At 42.8% G+C, this 22,337-nt stretch overlaps 2 long non-coding RNA genes across 2 annotated transcripts; one reads left to right on the forward strand and one right to left on the reverse strand.

Moving 5' to 3' along the window:
• Positions 1 to 221: 221 nt before the first annotated feature.
• LOC122467126 lies at positions 222 to 3,128 on the reverse strand. Its single transcript, XR_006292837.1, has 2 exons — positions 2,567 to 3,128; positions 222 to 1,059 (listed from the first exon to the last, which is right to left on the reverse strand). It is a non-coding gene; the product is annotated as an uncharacterized LOC122467126 (long non-coding RNA).
• A 5,201-nt stretch (positions 3,129 to 8,329) lies between these two features.
• Positions 8,330 to 18,050, forward strand: LOC122467125. Its single transcript, XR_006292836.1, has 5 exons — positions 8,330 to 8,464; positions 10,720 to 10,776; positions 11,683 to 11,886; positions 12,397 to 12,492; positions 15,124 to 18,050. It is a non-coding gene; the product is annotated as an uncharacterized LOC122467125 (long non-coding RNA).
• Positions 18,051 to 22,337: the final 4,287 nt, after the last annotated feature.

Consider the following 22,337-nt stretch of genomic DNA (forward strand, 5'->3'; position numbering starts at 1 on the left):
CAGGATGGACTAAGGTCCAAGTAAATGGATTTTAAAAGTACAGTGGTATAAGATTAAAATTCTACCTTAGTCTCTGTTAAAAAAGCAAAGGTTTTTTGGATTGTCGGTATGATTTTGATAAAAAGAAAAAGAAAAAAGGTAAACAAAGTCCCCCCCCCACTTTTGTCTGCCCAAAAATATGGGGGAAAATGTGATTTTAACCAAAAGGGTGGGACAGCATGCCCTTTTGATTTGTTTTATTCAAGCCTTGGTTGAAATTTCCCCTCCTTTGATCCAAAGGCTGGGGAGGTGGTGACAGTGTCCTCGCTGCCAGACTCCAAATGCTCCACATTTGGGTTCTTTCTGTTTAGAACAGGAATGGATGCCTGTGCCATTTAAGGGATAGATCACTATAATATATAAAGGGCTTGTACTAGAATACACAGGAGCCATTTTGCTATACTTAGCCCAGTGTCTGCCAATTTGTAACAACCTAGATACTCTAAATGGCTGGAACATATTTCTGTGGGCATTGCTGAAAAGGCAAGGAAATAGACTTCTACTTTGTCCTTCTTAGCCCTCTTGGCAGCCAATTTTATCCTTACAAAAAATAGTTTTCGCAAGCCTTTTAAAATATATTTGTAAGGACAATTACTGTTGGGCCAAAATAAAATTAGTGCATCCTTCTACAACCAGGGAAGTCTTGCTTGGTCGTAGTCAATACCCCCAAAGTCCTGCAGGGGGAAAACGGAGGGATAAGAGAAATCAGGGAAGAGAAGGTCAATTCTCGGAGGTAGGGTCAAGCCTGGATAAGAGTGACTGCTCCCAGCATCTCATGAGACTGACAAAGCTTTTGGCTGCCAGTCGAATAGCCAGACAAAATGCAGGGCCAGGAAATGAGGCTTCTTCTCCTGTCCAACTATCAGGGTCAGGACATGAGGCTTCTCCTGGCCAGCTATGGAAAATTAAGATAAGGGATGCCTCTTCTTCCTTTTCCTGTAGATGGGTAATTCCCCAACCAAGGCCAATACTCCTGTGGGATGCATTCTGAAAAGATGGGATGATTTTGATCCATAAATTCTGAAAGAAAAAGATAAAGACAATTCATTAATTATCATGGGGTTGGAGGCCCTATAGGGAACTTCCAATTTCCTACTGGGGCTCAGGTAATTACATCCCAAGATCCTAATTGGGACTATGACCCTCCCATTAAGAAATGGTATTGCCACCACTTCCAAGCTTGTGCTTTAGAGACGTTAAGGAGGTCTAAGGTTAAGCCCTTAAATTGTTAAATTAGCCACTATTTTACAAACACAAAATGGGAGCCCGATGGCCTTCCTAGAGAGGTTGAGGGAGGCTCTCGTTAAATATATGGCTATCTCCCCTGACACCCCTGAGGCTGAGATGATTTTAAATGACAAATTTGTGTCTCAATTGCCCCCAGATATTCAGAGGAAGCTGCAAAAATTGGCTATTGGCCTGGAAAGGATGCTGGAGGAGGTCTTATGAGCTGCCAATTGGGAACATTACAACCGAGATAAAAACAAATAAAAACAACAACAGGAAAGGAGCCTTAAGACAAACCTGAGGCCTTAGTAATGGCCTTACACACTATGTCAGACAGAAGAAGATGGGCACCAGGGGCAGGGCCTGAGCTGTGGCCTCAGCACAAGGTGGTTGCCTCCTGTCTGTAGACAGAGAAGGTGGAGGAAGGGAAGAAGAGGACTCAGAAGCCCCATTTTGTCTTTTTAATCTATGCTTGCATCATTTATTTTGTAAGTTGTATTTGGAGAGATGTAATTTTTGATTCTTGATAGCATTTGGAAGCTTCAAAATACCTATTGAAATAGGCATCTCATTCAGTTTTGTCAATTTTAGAACCATAGTTGTTCAATTTAGCTTTGAGAAAATTAAGTTTGAGATGACCGAAAGTTCCCCATAATGGCCATTGAAGTTCTAAATTATTTCTGGTTGAGTCAGTCTTTTCATTTATAAATGTGCATACAGAGAGGGACCATCGTTTTTAAACATAAAACCATCCAGAGTCCCAGTAGGCAGGATGCCTTCAGAGCATTTTGATGTCTGGGATCCCATTCCTTAGACAATTTTCAGGGACAAGCTGTTTCCAAAAGGAATCAGGCCCAAGGCCAGCACAGTTCCAGAGAGAACAGTCGAGCCCCAAGCAGATCATAGACTGAAAGCTAACACAGTTCCAACCGGCAGAGTTCCAATGGGAAGAGTCCTGTTGCAAAGGGAAATAGGAACAAAGGCCTTCACAATTCTGACTGGCACAGTTCCAACTGGAAAGGTCTGATTGTGAAAAGGACTCATACTGAGGGCTAGCCCAGTTCCATTAGGAGCAGTCTCATTCAAAACAGGAATTAGACCAAAAGCTAGCACAGTGCATTTAGACTGAAGGCCAAATGAGTACCCTTCGAGACGATTAAAAAAAAAATCGTAAATAGATCCCAAATAAATCCTGAAGAACTGAGACATGAGGTGTGGAGCTTGAAATCCAGGGTAAAACTTGTCCTTAAAACTCCAGGGTAGGCATGAAAGCAGCTCAAAAAGTCCATAGGTACTGTACCTGTTTGCTAGCCAGCTCTGGAGCAGTTGTGGTCTTCTCTGGATCCCACTTCTGATCACCAAGAATTGTCAACCTTAAAAATAGAAAACACCAGTTATTTTACCAGAAGAAGATGGTTTTATTGAGGAATGAAAGAGAATTGTAATCTGGGACATATAAGCTGGGCAAAACTGTAAGCAAGTACAGGAAACAAAGGAGGGGAATGCTTTTTTAAGGAGAAAAGGGGTAAGTAGGGAAGGCTGATTAAAAGTCCATTGGAGTAAAATGGGGGTTTGAAATGTGGTGGCTTCTCATTGTCTGAGCTGTTGCAGAGATGGTGGTAGTGAGGAAAGAGTTTCTTCCCTCTGGCTGGAGTAGTGGATTAGTATCCACAAGCAAGGTCAAGTCTTTCTAAGGTCAAGTCCTTCTCTTCCTGTTGTGTCTACAATTAATTTGCCATGGTAGAGTGGGAGAGCTGCCCCTAACAAAACATCCTGTGTCCATTTTGTCAGGTTTCCCATTACTAATTTTCATAAGTTCATACATGTTTTTGATGAAACATGAAAAAAATTTTTAAGGTTTGGGTTTGAGAGAGCGAACGGCTAAGAAAGAATTCTTGAGATGTCTTTGGTGCAAAAATGTGATTTTATTATAGCACAGGGACAGGACCCATGGGCAGAAAGAGCTGCACTGGGATTTTTAAATTTTATTTTAAAGAGAGTGATCACAAGTTGTGGAAAGGGGGCAGAGGCAGAGGGAGAGGGGAGAGAGGGGGAGAGAGAGAACCCCAAGGAGACTCCATGCTCAGCCTGGAGCCTGATTGAGCTCTTCCTAATCTGGAAGAGCAAACATTAGAGAACAAATAATGTTTCAAACACAAGTCATAAAAATCATAATTTTTCAGTTCATTTAGTGTCATGTTGCTAATCTTTTGTTCAGTTTGAATGTAGCTTTTAGTTCTAGAAGTTCTTGTTCATTTCACTTTTATGATTTTGAAGATATCAAAAAGCTGTATTTGTTTTTTTTTAAAGTTCTTTTAATGAATCTCCTTGAAGATGAAACTCATTTTGCAAATTAAAAATGACTCTATTGCACTTGACAAGAAAATTCAGTTACTTCTGTGACACAGAACACTTCAATAATCAGAATATCAAGTGATGACCTTATTATCAAATCATATTAAAACTTCCGGAATTTCATATATATATATATATATATATATATATATATATATATATATACATATATATATATATATATATTTGAACACTTACAGCATTTGCCCAAGCAATACAACCTAAGGTTTATCATTATTTGTTTGAGAGTTCTTTCCAAGTAATTTAACATACCAAATAAAAAAGCCTATAGTCAAAAAGACTTTATTTACAATTCACATCTTGAGGAAGTTTGTTAAAACCCTCAGAGAGTTTTACGTTTATTTATTTTTGAGAGAGAGAGACAGAGCACAAGTGGGGAAGGGGAAGGAAGAGAAGGAGACAGAGAATCCAAAGCAGGCTCCAGGCTCTGAGCTGTCAGCACAGAGCCTGACGCAGAGCTCAAACTCACAAACCATGAGATCATGAACTAAGGTGAAGGTGGATGCTTAACCGACTGAGTCACCCAGGCACCCCAACCCTCAGAAAGTTTTAAAGTACATGTCTAAATAGGATTATGGATCATTATAAAACTTAAAACTTAATTATTTATTTAACCAAGGTGACAATAAGATTTTAAAGGCAAATATGTAGGGTTATATAGCTGTCAGTAAAACTTAGCTCCTTAAATATTGAGAAGTTTTAACTTTTTTGAAGTAACCAAAGACCTAATAAAGACAAAACATAGAAATTTTGGTTATCTGGGGAGACAAAAGAGAAGAAAAAAAACAACTTTGCATTTTTTTCCATCAAGAGCCGACCAATAATCCAAGAAACCTTTGTCTTTTTTAACAGAGAGAAAAGCAGAATTTCAATCTTATACCAGTGTACTTGTTAAAATCCATTTATTTCGACCTTGTCCCAACAGCACATAAAATTCCTTTCCAAAGATTTCCCTTCATAAAACTTTTACAAACATTTTTTTAATTTTTTTATTTTATTTTTTATTTTTTTAACGTTTTATTTATTTTTGAGACAGGGAGAGACAGACCATGAACGGGGGAGGGTCAGAGAGAGAGGGAGACACAGAATCAGAAGCAGGCTCCGGGCTCTGAGCTGTCAGCACAGAGCCCGACGCGGGGCTCGAACTCACGGACAGTGAGATCGTGACCTGAGCCGAAGTCAGACGCTCAACCGACTGAGCCACCCAGGCGCCCCAATACAAACATTTTTTTAAATTCAGATTTGCTTTCCTTATTTCCATCAAACTTAATTACATTTAGCAGAAGAATTTTAACTCTTAGAAACCTTAGTCTCCAGTGAAAATTAAGTAGTGACCAATTGTGAACTGTTACATCAGAATTTTTCTAGATCTGAATTTTAAAACAGAGGTTTTTCCCTAGTACAATCTTTCAATAAAGCACACAGCATATTTACCAACAAACCCAAGTATCCTCAGGTTCTGTGCAATAAGAAGCTGAAAGCACAAAACTACGTTCAGTAAACACTGCTTTAGTATTTTATCTCATTTGGAAAATACTTAGATACCAATGAATTCAACCCAATTTATCATTTAACTTAGCAAAACTTCAAAGTTTCAGGTTACCAAAGCTCTTGATAGCTATCTTAATAATTACTCATGAAAACTTTGAGACAGGTGAAATTAACCATCATTTCAAGTCATCCCTTTGCTAACAAATGGCCACAGAGATAACAGGAGCTTATTTGACCTTTAGCAAATGTTGGTAAAGTTTCACATTTCATGCTGACAACTCCAAAGATATGTCTATCTTAATTAAACCAAGAAACAAATTAGTTTATTCAGTATGTTCCACCTGTGTCCACTTAAAAGTCAACCAATTTGTTCCGCATTGTCAATTTGTACCTGGGACACTGGTGAGGAATCTGAAGTGAACATTTAAAGTCCAAGGGGGTGCTCTTTGCTCTTTGACAGTGAAGGGATCGGGAGGAGCCAATGGTACCAGAGTCACCTAGGATGGTATAGGAACCAGTTATGCAGGCAGTACCCAAGGTGGTGCAGAAACAGGAGGAGGGGGAGGGGAAGGCAGGGATGGGAGACCATCTTCCTGCTTCCAGGAAGGCTGGAGGCAAGTCAAAGCCCAGAAGGCAGAGAAAGAGCTTTTCTGGTCCTAAAGCCTGTCATCTCAGACAGATGACCAGATGCAGATGTTTTCCCCCACCAACAAGGGGAAACAGGCAGTCCATATCTGGCCAGACAGGGAACTTTCCTGAAACAGAAGAGTTTTGGAAGCTGCTTGAGAATATTCCTTAAACTCCCTGTCCCAAGGTAGACTCGCCAGAGACAATTGGGTCCAATTATCATAGCCATTAACCTGGGAAATGAATGAAGGAGATGCTCCCACTTACAGCTAGAGGAACCTAAGACTGTAAGGAGGAACAAAGAATGTCAGCATCCTCTTTGTTAGGGATGGCCTGTGTTTCCTCCAGCAAGCTGGGTTTATTCAGAGGAGGCCTGTTTAGACAATCATCAGCCTGCTTACTGTCCAAACACATTCTGCAAGAGGTACTTAGATCGGGGTCCTGATTTATGGCCATTCAGGCCTGGACATATGGTACCTCAGTCCATGCGCCCTGTTTCCTGCAGAAGAGATCTAAGGGAAAGATTATGCTGAAGCTTAATGTCCCATTAATGGGCCATTTTTGCTCACATTCTAAGGAATAATGAGGCCTTGCAGTGTTACAGAAGACCAGTCCTTTTTTAAACCTTGCAATCCTAACTGGTTCCAGTGGGCTGAAAGGCCAAAGGAGAGTCCTTGGGAACCAACAAAGCAGCCTAGAGAAGGTCCATTACCAAAAATCCACACCATCCGTGCCCCTGCTCCTGCCACCCCCTCCCCCCACAACTCCTGGGTGGAATCCCACAGAGGGTATGTCTTTGACACTAGGAACCTATGTATGACATACCATAGTTTTCATTTGGGTTCATTCTTGGATTGTGCATTCTGTTGGATTGGACAATTTTTGATGACATGTATCCACCACTATAGTCTCATACCCACTTAGGAAGTTTCACTTCCCTAAACATTCTCTGTGCTGCACCTATTCATCCCTCCCCCTCCCTCTGCACTAAGCCCTGACAGTCACTGAACTTTTTACTATCTCCATCATCATTCCTTTTCTAGAATGTCATATAGTTGGACTCATAGTGTATGTAGCCTTTTCAGATTGGCTTCTTCCGCCTAATAACATATGTTTAGGTTTTCCTCCATGCCTTTTCATAACTTGATACCTCTTTCTTTATAGCCCTAAATAATATTCCATTGTCTGGATGTACCACGGTTTTCTTTCTTTCTTTTTTTTTAATTTTTTATGTTTATTTATTTTTGAGAGAGAGAGAGAGAGAGCATGAGAGAGGAAGACACAGAATCCAAAGCAGGCCTCAGGCTCTGAGCTGTCAGCACAGAGTCCGACACAGGGCTCAAACTCACAAACCAGGAGATGATGACCTGAGCTGAAGTCGGATGCTTAATTGACTGAGCCACCAGGCACCCACTTTAATGAAGTTTTAAATGACACCCTTAAAAGTGCACTTGCTACCTTGCAAACTCAGAGAGAGAAAGGAATGTGAAGAATCACGAAGTGGTAAGAGTTGGCTGCTGAGTTTTACTATAATTTGGCTTTGGAGGCTTTTTGTTCATTGGGTGAAGTGAGCACAGCATATTTGCTTGCTGTTTACCACAGTAGAGGCCTCTGGGAGCCAAACCTCTTTCTGAGCAATGAGCTGGAATTTTACTTGAACCACCATGATGAATTTTGCTATTTCAAGGACTAGGAGTTATCTTTTATTTTCACAGCTAGGTAATTATATCATTCAACTCTGCCCTCCAAGATATGTAGAAAATACCCAAATATAGTTGAGAGAGAAAGGGTGATAGCCAAAGGGTATAATCCTTTCCCTTTTAAAAAATATTTTTAAGTTATTCTTTATGATTTTTTTTTAATTTTAGTGAAGGGGGCATGAGAGTGAAGGAGAGGGGCAGAGGGAAAGAGAGAATCTTAAGCAGGATTCACGCTCAAGGTGGAGCCCAACACATGTCTGGATTGCATGATCTTACAATCATGACCTGACACAAAATCAAGAGTCTGATGCTCAACTGACTGAGCCACCCAGGTGCTCCATAGTCTCTTTCTCTCTGAATGCTGAACAGTGAATTTTCAACGTGAATGGGGGGATACACACACACACACACACACACACACACATACATATATGTTTACCACTAAGAAAGCCATTTATGAGTTGTTAGACATGAACTATTTTCCATCATCTTTGTCTTCTAGTTATATTCATGCCTCAAGGTCTTTGTTCATTGCAATGCACGATCTTGCTGTGTGAGGTACACTGAAATTGTTGTGCGATCAGTTTTCCGTGAAAGTCTTTCCTCATATTTGTCTTAACCATAAGATGCAAATGTTGAATTTGAGGATGTAGAGCTAAGAGCCTTGAGGTCCAATAACTGTCAACTAGGAGGTATATTTTCTGTTGGCAAGAAATCCTCATATGGTGGCAATGACTTTGCATTGGTAAGGGAAAGAATACCTTCATGCCTTCATGGTTCTTGCCCTTTTTCTGTCTCACCAAAATCAAGACTCAGGTCATGTGCACGTTTGTCAAGAAAACACCTTCCCCCCCCCCCCCCCAATAAAATAAAAAGGCCCTGGAAGACAAGTGTAATGCATTGAGGTCTATGAAAGCCACAAAAGAAGCAAAAGTCAAACAGCTGAAGGAGAAAGCACATAACCTGGAAGAATTCTATGAACAAAGAAAAGTGCCTACATAAAAGTAAGATGGGAGAGCCTGGGTGGCTCAGTCAGTTGAATGTCCGACTTCGGCTCAGGTCATGATCTCATGGTCCGTGAGTTCGAGCCCCGCGTCGGGCTCTGTGCTGACAGTTCAAGCCTGGAGCTTGATTTGGATTCTATATCTCCCTCTCTCTCTCTCTGCCCCTCCCCAACTCACGCTATCAAAAAATAAATGTTAAAAAAAATTAGAAAAGTAAGATGTTCATGTGAGAACTCTCACAAGGACTGCATTGTATGGGAGAACGTGGCAGCCAGTAGAAATAATTATATTTCTTTTGGAACTGGGTCCAGAGTATTTTTGCCAAATGCATTCAGTAGAATTGTGCCTTCCCTTCCTACCTTGCTTTCTGTAACATAACCTGCATTTTCCTTTCTGTCCTAAGTGCTTGTCACATATTGTGTCATGTATTTGGGGCAGAAGAGGGAAGGTACCATCATTAATAACGTTGATACCTGGATCCACTCTGGATCCACCTACACTGTTCTATAGGTTTCAATTGCATCACACTGTTTTGTCATCCAGCAATTATGTCATTTTTGTTCAGGACCAGACATGGGTCAAAAATGTGTGGGGAAAAAAATTGAATTATCTTGTTGCAGAAACAATAGAAGTTGCTTTTTAGAAAGTGGGTAGGGGTGCCAGCAGTACTGGATTCCTGCATCCATTCTGCCAGTGAGATTGTTCACTGCAGGCCCAATCCCTCAGAAAGTCAAGTTGTTTCCTGTCCCCTGATTTTTTAAGTGTAACTCTTCTGAGTCTTGACCAAAGCCCACAGCTTCACTAGGGCTCATGTTTGCTGACCGCCCCCTGAACTACACTTATTTACTTCTAAGTCTGTGCCCATAAAGTTGTTCAACTTCTTTGCCATTCAAATGTATGCCCCCCACATCAATGATGAGTCCTAGGGAGTTTGGGTCCAACTGCCAGGCTGGCTTTGTCCTGGGCTTCCTTCTTCTCCATCTTGGTCTTGTGTGTCTTTGTAGGGTTAGGTATTTGGTGCATTCAGTCACATGCTTCCTCCTTTGTACAGTATTTCCTTTTGTTCTCAGGAGGAGATCAGGCACTTTAGAGTCCCTCACTCATGTTGGAAACTGAAGTCTTCCTTCTCTTCCCTGGACACTCACCTTTATGTTAGTCCTTCCTACAGCTGGGGTTAGGGCCTGCTCTGTCTCACTGGCATCTTGTTTTTGTTAATTCATAAGCTCTTTCTGTGAGTGAGTATAGCACCCTGACCACCTCTCTATCTTCAACCCCTTACAACAGAGCCACTACATTACAACCACTCCAGAAAGCATTTGCTGAGGGACTGCCTGAGATGCCAGAAGGAAATCATGTGACTTTCTCTGTCTAGTGCTTTTGTGTCATTTTCGAAGAGATTTTCAATTTTGCATGTGATTCTTGAGTACATCAAGTGTCAAGTTGAAACAATCTCAACACCACAAAGAAAATAGTCTGAAGGCAACACAGCCACCCAGCCTTGCCAAGCATTGTCTTTTGCTTCCTTCACTATCAATGGAATCAGTCTTGTTAAAGTAGATTTGGCTCCATGAAGTTGAGAGTTTTCCATCTGAAATCTGTTTCCTGGAAGTAAACCCAGACTGTGTGACAGTTCATATCAGGTTGTACTTTAGGAGATGTTGTTGCTCTAAGATTGGCCTTTTCTTCCACCAGGATAGGTCAAGGTGGAGGCAGGGGTTGCAGTCCTGAACTCTAGCAATGTCTGGGAGTGAGCTGCAATGTTAGGGAAGCCATATCCTGGAAGGTCGTCTTTCAGGGTGATTGCCTGTGTCATGGTACAACTTTTGGACTGAGAATCAGGGCTCTCCATGCAGGTGTAAGACTAGTGATGATCCCCTGCTTCATCCTAATGGGTACAGTTGGACAGACATGGTTTTTCACTCACTGATGAAATGAGTCTTCACCATCTCAAACAAAAGACCAATTCTGGGAAGGCACAAAGTGCAATGTAATTTGATGACTTTATGATAAAGGAGAGGAAACAGAACTAGAAAGACAGTTCCGATAGCAGAGACGTGGCAGCAGACAGAAGTTGAATTTTCTTTAACTTAAATGGGGTGTTCACTTCATTTCTCTGATTGTGTTGTCAGTCTGTGCATTTATGGGAGAGGTGGGGGAAGGGATATTTGCATAGGCCTTCAAGAGTGCTGCGAGGTAAAAAGGGGGAACTTCTGAACCTTGGTCCTGACTGTGTATATATATCTTTCCCATCTTAGGAAGCTGAAAATGACACTGTGAACTGGCGGCAAAGAAGAATCAGCTGGCAGCTGCAAGTAAGATTTGAAAATAGCCACAGAAGGGGTGCCTGGGTGGCTCAGTCATTTAAGCGTCCCAACTTCAGCTCAGGTCATAATTTCACAGTCCATGAGTTTGAACCCCGCATCAGGCTCTGTGCTGACAGGTCAGAGCCTGGAGCCTGCTTCAGATTCTGTTACCTCTCTCTCTCTGTCCCTCCCCTGCTCATGCGTGTGCTCACTCTGTCTCAAAAATAAATAAACATTAAAAAAAAGAAAATAGCTACAGAAAAAATAAGTACAAGTGAGTTCAGCTACTAATTACCAGCAGCTCATGAAACCTCTGTTCGTTTTTTTGTTTTTAATCTTTTTGCAATGTTTAAAGTCAACATATGCATAGAGTATTAACAGATAAAAAAGGTAAGTTTTAGAAAGAACAAAACAATTAATTTTCTAAACATTTGTGGATCTCAAGTAATGGCCAGACTGTGTGGAAACTTTGTCCATGCCAACATTCCTCGGGGGTGGTGTCAATTGTCATAATCTATAGGAGAGTAGTGTGTCGTATGATGAATCATACCCATCAACACGGTAGTGCCATTTCATGGTCCTCATCTTTGCAACACTGGGAGACATGGTGAGGATATAAGTTAAAGAAGAATAGAGCTTTATGATAAAAGACACTTGTCACATGATGAGTTAGGGAAAGATTGAAAATGGGAAGGAATTCTATGAACTCTGAACCCTATGGGCATGGAATAATGAGTAAGGAAAGGATGTAACAATAGCTTTGATCCTACTGTACATTTATAATCATGTGAAAAGTGTTTCATGTGTAAGAATAGTGTCAGGGGACAGATATCAGGTTGATGGGAATGTGGGCAGATTATTTAAAATCATACCCAATATTGGGCCTTACCTGACAAAAGCAATTATAACTCATAGGCAACAAATTGAACAAACACGGGAACGGCTACAGCAGGCAGAGCTCACCTTTAGACACCAGGTAACCTGAGTTCTTCCTGACATACTGAACCCTTAGCACCTCATGCGGGTGAGTTTAGTGACCCTTGGAATCCCTAAACACAGGCTTTTCATTGTTGGCTTTTTCAGATCGCAGTTCATAAGAAGAATGCTCAGGACAACTAGGTAAGTGTTTTTTTGTTTCCTCCTCTTTCTTTGGTGCACAGTCTGGCACGACTGAAGGTGGATGTGTCTTTTCTCCCCCAGTTCAAGACTCAAATCTGGGACAGGGAGATGGTGGAGCAGGGCAGGGAGGTCGCTTACTTGAAATACAGGTGTGGTCATTTGACTTGTGTTTTTATGGGTGTTTCCAGGGATGACGCCCGCACTGTTGTCTAGTAGACGACATGGTGTTGCAACTCTTATAGAAGTCCATGGGGGCGCCTGGGTGGCGCAGTCGGTTAAGCGTCCGACTTCAGCCAGGTCACGACCTCGCGGTCTGTGAGTTCGAGCCCCGCGTCAGGCTCTGGGCTGATGGCTCGGAGCCTGGAGCCTGTTTCCGATTCTGTGTCTCCCTCTCTCTCTGCCCCTCCCCCGTTCATGCTCTGTCTCTCTCTGTCCCAAAAATAAAATAAAACGTTGAAAAAAAATTTTTTTTAAATAAAAAAAAGAAGTCCATTATTTTTCTGTATCCAGGACTGGAAGGGATGGAAGCAAAGAGGCTGCCTGAGGGATACACGAGGCAGAAACCAATGGCTGCAAGACCAGAGACGCAGAATCCTCCAAGGAGAGGTAAGGAGCACGTTGTGATGTGCCGCAGTCTAATTTCTGCTGTGCAGCCTGTTTCCTGTGGATGATCATCGTGTGGTCTGGAAAGAATCACAAGCACTAAGGACAGCAGGTGGCCTGAAGGGGTGACAGAAGGGTGTTCTCCTCTGGTGCCACAGGCAGTGAGGCACTTGTCCCTGTGACTGGTGGAGCTCATGCCCCTCCTCTGACTGTGACCCTCCCACCTCCTCTAGCATCCCCCTGTCTGAAGAGCCTGGAAAGGATGACAGGACATGGGCCTCATCCTTCTTCCCACCCAGACTCAATGTGAAGACTTTAGTTTATTTGAGGACAAGGTCATTTGTTCACTATTTTAAACATTCTTTATTTTTGTTTGTCTTTGGGAACTGTAGCCCTACATCCCTCAATTCAAGTTCCATAGAGCTTAGCTTAGTCCTCTGATGTTATCAGTGCAACTCTGCAGCTTCACTGCTAAATTCTCATAGTTTTCCTTTTCTCAATAGTGTAAAATTAGTCTTTTGTTATATAATAACTGCTCTCATGTTGAAGGCAGCTTGTAGATAAGCTGAGAGATTGAACAATTTGCCTGAAGTCTGAAGAAATGCACCCTTCTTGAGGATTCATTGAGGATATACACCAAACCAGTATTCTCAATTTTATTCTTTTTTTTTAAAGTTTATTTCTTTTGAGAGAGGCAGAGACAGAATGCCAAGCAGGCTCCACACTGTCAGTGAGGAATCCAACGCTGGGGTTGAATTCACAAGCTCTGAGATCGTGACCTGAGCCAAAATCAAGAGTCGGATGCTGAATCCAAGCATCCTCATGTTTATTCTTGATCTGTAATGAAATCGTGATTTCCCATGACGTATACTGAGAAACCTCTGTTTTACTGATGAATTCTAAATTGCTAGTTGTGCCTGACCTGTCCACAGTTATTTAATTATGAAACAACATGAACTAGGGCACTGTGAGGGGATGGTTCTCCCCCTTATCCTCGGGGGTCACCTGAGGCATGTGGGATACCCTCTGCCTCTGGTCAGGGACCTGAGTGTAGGGAAAAGTTTAAGATATTTGAGGAATGAGATGAGGAATTGTTTTCACTCCACCCAGTCCTCTGAAAGCAGAATAAACCTCTGTCCCTTCTAGGGTCTTTAGTAGATGCTGAAACCTCTGTGAGTTACAGCGGCTCTGACTTTACCAAGAATGCAGATAAGGACAAGGTAAATGCTGGGGCCGTTCTCAGTTGTAACTCTTTGGGGAAACCCTCATCTTATGTACAGCACGCTCTCCCAGCCTTGTCTCATTTTGCATGTTGTGTGATATGTCTGTTTGTTCTTTGTTTTCCAAACGCACACCCATAACCCAGGAGCCCACAGGCTTCTCAATTTTTAGTCTGTCAGCTTTCTGTGGTAAGTGTAGAAGCCAAAAGTGCTTAGAGACGGAGTACCTTAAGGTTTTTCCGTGAGTTTCAGGAAATAACGAGAGGATGACCCGACACTCCAAACAAAAGTCTCCTGGGCTGGGTGACCCCTTCCAGACCTCACCTCTGTGGGGACAGTGTGGCTGCTGTGTCTTCCTTTCTTGATTCTGGCTAGGAGATGAACCTGTTAAAAATGACATCGTGACTCCAACTTTACATTTTGTGCCCTGTGCCATTTAGAGTGGTCTTAGATAAAGTCAATGTCATCACTCATCACCTTCCCGTCTTTGTTGGTAAATGACTTGTCTGGAATCCTTCCAGCTATATCTTTGAACACCGTGTCCTTCAATTGTGTTTATATGAGCAGTTTCTGGTTGTGTCCCCAGTCACTGTTAGAGCTGATACAGTCTCATGACACATACCAGGAGTTTTATACCAAAACACTTGCATCAAATCTATTATGTGAATTTGTACCTCTTTTTTTTTCTGTTGCACATAATTACTCTGTGTCCTGTAGTATGCTTACAGTCAGAATTCCCTATGCATTAAGATGAACACATCTGAGCTTTGTAGACCTAAACTACAAGTAACTTGTTCCTCACAGAAGACTCTCATTCCCCTGCAAGATTCCAGGCATCCTCCACTCCCCAGAGGTCTCAGAGGCCTTTGACAGCACTTCAAGAAGGAAGGCTCCTTTCTCAGGGAGAGGAGCAGAGGAGGCAAAGTGAGGGTCCAGCTGCAGAACTTTTTGCCAGGAGTGGCTATGATTCCATGAGCAGAATATAAGCCATTTATTCCCACTCATTTTGTGTGTGTGTGTTCTTAATATACCAAAAGCAGAGCATCTGGAGTCACCATAGAGGAGGGATGCAGGATGAACCTGGACATCGATGGCTGCCTGTCTGGAGAATGCTACTTCATTAGTCTGTAATCACTTCTGTTAACCCTCTAGGACAGGCCCCTTGCCATTTTACTTCTGCAGACATGGGCAGTGATGTGTGGTGACAGTAGGTTAACCTCTTGCATCTACTACCCCAAGCTGTAGGTGGTATCCAGTGGCAGGGACAGAGTTTTCAGGTACTGATGCTACTCTCTTGGATCCTGGTGGCAGAGAAGGTGGCAGGTGCTGACACATTCTTCTGTGGGTTACGGCTGCTTTTGGTATTGGTTCTTTTGTCTGGCATATGAATGTAGCTGTCACTTCTGTTCTGCAGGGCAGTCTGGATCCTGGGGACTTCCTCTGTTAACTGGAAGATTCTGCATGCCCTACCCTAGACGTGCTCCACCCCCATGGACTATTAGGCACATCCACCTCCTGAACCTTGGTGGCCCTGGGGCCACCCCGAACCCCTCCACCTGCAACACTTGGTAAGATTATCTGAGCATTAGGAGTTGACTTGTAAAACACACTCACCTTATCTTTGTTGCTGTTAGGTCTTGGGCCAAGGTGCAGAGGCGGTACCACAGACCATTGTGATGCAAGGGGAATGCATCTGCTGACATTACCGCATTCCTCAAGTTTCTCAGGATTTCATCTCCATGTGTTGGTACAGGCGTCTCTTGTGGAGAAGGAATGGGGCCGTATGCAGAAAAGCAGACATAGTGCTTCAGCAGAAATGCCCTGTACACAGTCCACGTGCTGGGGTCTGTGAGGCATGAGGCACAATGTAACGTATGTCCATCTAGTTGTGCCCCTAGCCATCCATAGTTGTTCGATGCTAAAAGCCCTGATTCAGATGTATTCTTCATCAAGTTATAAGGGATCGTTCTTCTTGGGGATCAACTGAGGCATATGGGACACCGTCTGCATGTGATTTGCGATCTGACTGGGGCAAAGAGTTTAAGTTGTCAGAAGAATGAGGGGAGGGTTTTTTGTTTTTGATCTCCAAACAGTCTACTCAAATCAGAATAAACCTCCATCCCTTCTAGGGCTTTTTGTAGGTCCAGAAGCAGGTGTCACATCAACACTGGCTCTGCCAAGAAGCACAAGGTAAATACTGTGGCCATTTTCAGTTCTAAGTCTTTACGGACAGTCACATCTTTCTGTACAGCACACTCTCCTGCCATTGTCTCTGGTTTGTGTGTTGTATGGTATGTCTGCTGTTTTTTTTTCCAAATGCAAAACCTTTACCCCTGAGTCTACAGGCTTCCCTGTTTTCTACCTGGCATCTCTTTGTGGTAACTTTAGAAGCTAAGCGTGCTTAAGGGTGAGGACCATAGGGATTTTCCAATATGTTCCTGGAATAAATCAAGGAGGATGACACCACACTCCACTTGGAAGTCTCCTACCTTGCCTCATTCTTTCTGGATCTCCTCAATGTGGAATCATTGCTCTTGCTCTTTCTTCCTCTCGAGGGTTTTAACATGTTCAGAAAAATCTGTGGGTATCCTTACAATTTGAAAATGCAAACTGCTTTCACTCCAACTTATATTTTTGTATGTGTCATTTAGAATGGTCTTAGACAAAATAAATTTTATACCCATCAGCATTTTGGTAAACATGCTGTCCAGAATCCCTTCAAGTGTGCTCTGGGAATAAATACTCTGACCTATAAGAGGTGGCATACTTGTCATAGAAAACATGCACTGAAACTTAAGTTGTGAAGAGAAAAAAAATTACCTGTATGGCAAGTCCCCACCGTGTCCTTCACTTGTGTTCACATAAGCATGTTCTCTTGTGTCCTGTGTCACAGGTACAGCTAAAACATGGAAACTTACACCAGAAATCAAAGTGCATTTGTGTTAATTTTGTCTTTTAGAATTTCAGCTCACTTTTCCAGAGGACATAGTTACCCTGCAAAATATACTGTACTTAAGCTGAGAAGTACCTCTGAATTAAAATAAATTAGCTGAACCCAACTAACATGTATAGGCTACCTGTTTCTCTAAGAGCATGCTTTCCCAGGTCCTCTGCATGACCTCAGGATCCCCATCTCCCCATGGGTCTCTGTGCCCATGGATAGCACTTCCAGAGAGGAGGAGACCCCATTGTCAGGACAGAAGTAGATTGGGCACAAGCAGGGGCTTAGAGTCAGAGCTTTGAGCCACGATGGCTATGATTCCATGTGTGGAGACTGGGATTGTCATTCCTTCTCATTCTGTAGTTCTCCACAGACACAATAAACAGCCTCTGGGGTGGAGGGTGGAGTGTGATCCTGGACATAGTTGCTTTCCTATCTGGGATATGCTACTGTGTTAATTTAGTATTCAGCCTATAAATCTTCTAGGAAAAGGGCCCTTGCTGTTTCTACGTTTCCAGACACGTGGGGACACTAGTTTATCCCAATCACATCCATTCCCCACCCCAAAGCTGTAAGTGGAACCCAAAGTATGGGTAGAGATTTTGGCGCTGATGCTGCCCTCTTGGAACCTGGTGGTGGGGAAGCTAGTAGGATATGAGCACTGCTGCTTTGGGTTTCCGCTTTTTGCTGGTGTTGGTGCTCTGTTCTGTCCTATAAACATACCTCTCATTTCTTTTCCGCAGGCTATTTTGTATGCAAGAGGGCCTGGTCCTTTCCCAGGATCGCCTTGCAGGCTACACCCCAGCACCACCCTTCACCACCAGTCATGGGTTGTAGGCCACATTCCCCTCCTCCACCAGCTCCTCCACCTATTCTATTTGTTAAGATGACCTGAATTGGATGAGTGGCTGGTAAAGTATATTCATCTTCACGATGGACTTTGTGGCAATGATGTAGAGATGGTTGTGAGTCTTGGAAATCCAACTATAATCTGCCTGAGGACACTGTAGCATATCTCAAGTTTCTCAGGACATACATACAATAGGCAGTGTCATTTCCCTGTAATACAGTGAGCTATATGTTTTTCTTGTCAAAATGAAAGAGGATTTTTTATACAAAAGCAGGCATATCAGCAGTACTGGTGCTTATTTTGGAGACACAATGTTTTGGGTTCTGTAAAGAATGAGCCGCACCCCTAACTTTTAGAGCATCAGGTGTCCTGTGTGAAAGAGGGACATGCATTAAATGATGCAAACCTTGTGAGCACCATAATGGAAGCACCACTGAAGGATCCAGTGCAAAAACGGGGAAACCTTGAATCATATAGGAATAGAAGGGAAGTTGAGGACAGTAAGAGTTTGAGAAGGTGCAGAGGGGAGGGTGTTTGGGTCAGTGAGATGCAGTTGGAGGTCATTCCTGGCCACAACCTGAGCAGGGAGTGTGAGGTCGACATAGAGCTGCTATGTGGAATCACTCTCAGTGCACAATGCAGTGTTCATCTCCAAAATGTCAGTGTGTTGCCAAAGTGCACGCAGGTAATCATCTAAAAAGATTGTTGTCTCCCTGGATTTTCCTGAAGGTTATGGATATTTGTGGGGGAAAAATTCCCAAGAGATATGGGGAATTTAACTTGGCCTTATGAAAATTTTTGTATGCCCAAGTTCATATCCCTCCATGAGACTAAAAGTGGAGACAAGATCTAGATCAGCTGAGTGCCTGCATTGGCCTTCAGCATGGGTCAACCTACAATTCAGGGTTGGCCAGAAGCCATCCCCGCTGGACCCCTGTCATCACCATGACTACAGCTTTGCATCTCCTCAAACTTCTCTCACAATATCCTGAGGCTTTGCCTGTGTTCCTGCTGTCTCAGCCCTAATACCAGTTCTCAGTGGGACCTACACAGAGCCTCAGCTGTGTTATCTGTGAAAACAGGGGTAATATTTGTTTCTAAGAACAAGAGAAAAAGAAGACATTCAGTGCATAAAGCATCTTCAAAATCTCTCGGAAGTGTCCCCTCACGCTTCTTACAGTTTCAATTAAGATATCTCCACACAGTGATCCTCCAAAAAAGATGGTCATGGAATTTCATTAAACTAGGACTGTTAACAACTCAGCCCAGGGAGTGGGAATCACTATTTTAAACAATAAGACATGGTCCCTCATTTTTCTATTAAAATTCAGGCCCTGCCACACAAAGAAAGAAAAGATAATTATGAGAATGTGTACCTTCAGAGATCTAGATCTGAAGACAATCATTTTCCATTACATATAATCTCACAGATGCAGCCACACACTAAAGTGTTCATCTGAGGCCACAGATAAACTACAGAAGACAGAATGCATGTAGAAAAATATAAGATCAGAGGGAAATAAACCAAAATCTCTTTGCCTTATAGGACAACCACTTTGAAATTTGAAGAGGACTGTGCACGGTGACAGACTATGGTGATTATATATACATTTTAAGAACGTATCAGATCTACCTGAATGCTTTCCCTGCCCATCATGTCACCTCCACTTTGTCCTTCCTACTGTCCCCTAATCCACCTTTCACCATTCTGTCTCTGTGTCAGCGTCTGCTTCTAGGACCATCTACTCTCACTCCCCATCGAGTGCACACAGTGGGGTTCCTGTACACACAGGTAACAAACTGGCAGAAATGGTGATGATAGAAGCAAGATCACCCTTTGTGCAGGGGAGCCTGAGGGAGTTTTCCAGGGTGATGGGAACTTCCTATATCTAGATTGTTGAGGTGCTTATGCTAATTTATTTTAGAAATATTCACTGACTCCCTGGTGCCTTGGGGTCAGATAGACAGGTATCTGTCCTAGGAAATGGCTGAGTTCTAATGGTGGGGAAAGATGAGGGACCAGCAGTGACTTTGGGAGAGGAGTGAGGAGGCCACACATGGAGTCAGACCCTCGCCCAGAATGCCAGGTCTCCACAGACTACACCACTTGTAGGAGGGCTCTGAGGAGCAGAGATTTCTTGATCTGACCCGTGAACTACCTAATCCTCTTGCAGTTTCCTCACTGAGGGATGGACAGGGCAGAGACCAGAAGCTGGAGGATACCCTGATCACGGCTGGATTGGAGCAGTGGACCTGGGGGATTGAGTCTGAGAAAAGGACAGGCAGAAGGTAGCGACAGGGGGTTTGAGAGACAAAGGGAAGAAAAGAGAAGGGACTCTTGTCTGTTGACTTCACCTACATTTCTGTGTGACCAAAAGGAGACTCTTGTCTCCAAGGGTAGGGAAGAGTGACATTCTCAGCTCAAGAGTCCAGGATATCTGCCTTGCTCTTGAGTACCTAACACAGGAAGCACATGCTTTTTGTCATGATTGGAACTGCGGCTCGTGCCATTTAGTGAAAATCAATCCAATTATGAATCCCTCAACATTAAAGTACTGCAACAAAATTAAGTGAACAGACTGAAAGATACAACACAGGATAAAGTCCAAGGGTAGACTGATCGCAATACTTACAGGAATACAGTCTATCAGAAAAGGAGGTAGGTACCCCAGTGCAGTCATTCAGACACCTGGGCAATATCTGAAAATGTAAAAAAAAAAAATTTAGTCCTTACTTCAAAAGCAACATAAGCTCTAGACACAAAGGGATCATGATTTAAGTTTTAGAGAGAAACCATATGATTTCATGGTGCTGTATCCATGAGATCAAGTCTCATCAAATTATACCCTTTAACTTGAGGCTATTTGTTATATGTAAATTATACCTCATTAAAGAGAGTTTCAAAACATAAAATACTAGAAGAAAATGTGGGAAAGTTCCTTTCTAATCCTGAAGTGCATGGGTGATATGAGTCTGTCTGCCCATGTCTCAAAACTCCAAAATAATAAGACATTTAAAAAAATTAATAATAGAGTAAGAGGACCCTGAGCTCACCCTGTCCCATGTGTTCAACTACATAACATCCACATCCAAGTCCATTAACCAGAGAGCTATCCAAAGACTGGCAGAACAAACCCCCCACCTAAATAGAGAGAAGCTTCATCAGAAAGGTTAGGAAGGTCAGAAAGGTGGAGGCTGGCTGCCTGCAGAGAAGACAGAGAAAGTGAGCCCTCACAACAGGGAGCTGACACAGGGAAGACTAATCCCCAGAACATTTGGCTGTAAAACCCAGAGGGGCTGAATTCCCTTGAGTTTGGTTCCTGGAGCTTTGGAGGTCAGCTGACCCAGCACTGGGTGATCTAGGAGGATGAGTGTAACCAGGTCCCTACCTGTGTAGAGAGGCAATGTACACATGGCATTTTACACAATGCCAAGGCAACAGGAGGCAGATCTGTTCATGCTGACTTCTGAGTGGTTGGGGGACTTTTCCAAAAATGAGGGAGCTCACAGGCACCATTTTTAACCCCAACTCCCACCCCCAGATTAAGCACAGAGGCACCTACCAGGAATTGGACCTGCAAAGACACTTGCTACCTAACGTGCTAGCTGTGTGCCAGTCCCAAGAGTTCTCTAGGGGACTCGCCCACTCAAAGCCTGCTGGCCTCGGGGCAAACTTTTTTAAAACCACATGGGCACCCTGTCTGGCCAGCTGTAGGCAAAGCTGCCACTGCACACATCTGCACCGTACCCAGCTGTGCACCCCCAGCTACCCTTATCTGTCTCACACAGCCACCTGTCCCCAAACACCAAAGCACAGCTACAGATTTGTCAACAGAATCTTGGCAAGCCAGAAGGAAGTGACATGACGTATTCAAAGTGCCGAATGGAAAAATCACCAGCCAGGAATACTCTATCCAGCAAGGCTATCATTCAGAATAGAAGGAGACATATAGTTTCCCAAACAAAAACTAAAGGAGTTTGTACCACTAACTCAGTCCAGCAAAAAATACTAAGCTGCAAGGTGGTTCCATACTCACAAATCAATCACTGTGATGCATTACATCACTGGGAGAAAGGATAAGAACTATATGATCAGGGCTACTGGGTGGCTCATTCCTTGAAGCATCTGACATTGGTTCAAGTCATGACCATATGGTTCATGATTCAAGCCCTGCGTTGGGCTCTCTGCTGACAGCTCAGAGCCTGGAGCCTGCTTCAAATTCTGTGTCTCCCTCTCTCTCTGCCCCTACCCCTCTCACATTCTGTCTCTTTCAAAAATGAATAAACATTTCAAAAGAAATACAGTCATATCAATACATGCAGAAAAAAGCATTTGACAAAGTACAACATCCATTCATGATTATAACCCCCTAAAGTAGGTATACAGGGAACATACAGCAATGTAATAAAGGTTATCTATGAAAACCCCATAGTTAACATCATCCTTAGTGGGGAAAATCTGAGAGCTTTTTCTGTAAGGTCAGGAAGAAGACAAGGATGTTTACTCTCACCATTTTTCATAAACATAGTACTGGAAGTCCAAGCCACAGCAATCAGACAAAACAAAACAAATCCAAATCTGGAAGAAGTGAAACTTTCACACTTTGCAGATTACATGACACTATATATAGAAAACCCCAAAGAGTCCTGTCAATAACTGCTAGAACAGATAAATGAATTCATCAATGTCACAGGATACAAAATCATTGTCAGAAATCTGTTGCATTTCTAAACAATACTGAAGCAGTAGAAAGAGAAATTAAGAAAACAGTCCCGTTTATAGTTGCACACCAAATAAGATATCTATGAATAAATCTAACCAAAGTGGTGAGCGACC

The sequence above is a fragment of the Prionailurus bengalensis genome, chromosome A3 (assembly GCF_016509475.1).
Source record: "Prionailurus bengalensis isolate Pbe53 chromosome A3, Fcat_Pben_1.1_paternal_pri, whole genome shotgun sequence".
Classification (NCBI taxonomy): Eukaryota; Metazoa; Chordata; class Mammalia; order Carnivora; family Felidae; genus Prionailurus; species Prionailurus bengalensis.